Here is a 1,706-nt window from a genome sequence, read left to right as displayed (position 1 = left end):
GGTCACAATGACAACCTGAAATAATTTATTATTATAATAATAACCGGTCTGTTCTTTCATCAGGCGTGTTAGTTTTTTCAGCAGTGTATGTCCCACCGGGGCAGTAGGCTACGGCTCACCCGGTGAAGCATGCCTGAGTGAGAAAATCTTGTCAATAGCGCTGAATGACCATGTATTGCTGTTTTTGTTGAGTTATTATTACACAATACTTTTCCTGACCTTTTCAAATCCCCCTAAAAATAACCCATATTACAAAAAAATACTAAACTACAACAACAAAAAAACTAATACTAAGCATTTTCTAAAAATTAGAAAATAATGACATACCTGCATCTATGTCATTGGTGACATGAATGCGGATGTAACTGATGCCAACTCCTTATTTGGTAATCATTTAATGCAGTTTTGCACGGACAGTGGACTGGTTTTATCTAGCAAGGTACTATTGCCAAATGAGAGTTATACTTATATCAGCGAGGCTTGGCACACTACTTCCTGGCTAGACCACTGTCTTTGTACAGTGGATGCCCATGACTCCATCGATATGATGAAGATTGATTATGATCTGGCTACTACAGACCATATACCCTTCCTTATGGTGTTGAATACAGACAACTTACCGGTGTTGCTGCCTGTGGATAATGGCATTAATGTAGAAAAAATAAGTTGGTCAAAATCGTCAAAGAAAGATTTTAATGAATATATCAACTTATCTGATGCCTTGCTGAGTGATATCAAGGCCCCAAAAGATGCCTTATTGTGTCGGGATATGAACTGTAAGAATGTGCAACACTGTGAGGATTTATGTACCCTGTATGAAGCTATTGTGGGGTCTCTCAGTATCTCAAGCAGGCCTCTTTATAAATATAGGACAAAAGTGTGCAATGCTAAACCAGGTTGGAAGGATCATGTAGAGGAGCTCCATTCAGAGGCTCGAAATGCTTTTAAAAAATGGGCTGAGTCAGGCAAATGCAGGCATGGCCCCCTGTTTGAAAACAAGAAATGCACTAATTTAAATATGCACTTCGTTATATTAAAAGAAATGAAAATACTATGAGGTCGGATTCACTGGCATGGAAGCTGCAAAAAAATAATGTTAAGGACTTCTGGAAAGAAATAAAAACTGTTAATAATTGTCAAACATCTCTCCCTTCTAATATAGATGGTGTGAGTGGTTCTAATGAAATTGCACAGTTGTGGCGAAATCAATATTATGAACTGTTAAACTGTGTCAAAAGTAATATGTTTGTAGTGAATAATGTAGAGTTTAATGATGAGGTTGCTGTCACTTCTGTTGAAGTCAATGAAGCAATACTGAAGTTAAGAGATAACAAGGCCTGTGGCTTGGATGATATTACAGCTGAACATCTTAAATTCGCCAGTAAGAAACTGTGTCCTCTGGTGGCTATGTGCTACACAGGTTTCCTTGTTCATGGAGAGTTACCTGATTCTATGCTCTCTGTTGCGCTGGTACCAGTTATTAAAGATAAAGTGGGGAAGCTGAACTGCTCAGATAATTACAGGCCAATAGCTCTGGCCAGTGTTATGTCCAAAGTGCTGGAGACAGTTATGTTGTGTAGACTTGAGAGGTATGTCCTGTCTATTGATAACCAATTTGGTTTTAAACAGAAGCATGGTACTGATTTCTGTATTTTTGCATTAAAAGAAATTTTAGATAAATATAATAGACAAAATTCCACAATGTT

The sequence above is a fragment of the Etheostoma cragini genome, chromosome 21 (assembly GCF_013103735.1).
Source record: "Etheostoma cragini isolate CJK2018 chromosome 21, CSU_Ecrag_1.0, whole genome shotgun sequence".
Taxonomy (NCBI): domain Eukaryota; kingdom Metazoa; phylum Chordata; class Actinopteri; order Perciformes; family Percidae; genus Etheostoma; species Etheostoma cragini.
The sequence above is the reverse complement of the archived record's forward strand: the minus strand, read 5'-3'. Positions refer to the sequence as shown.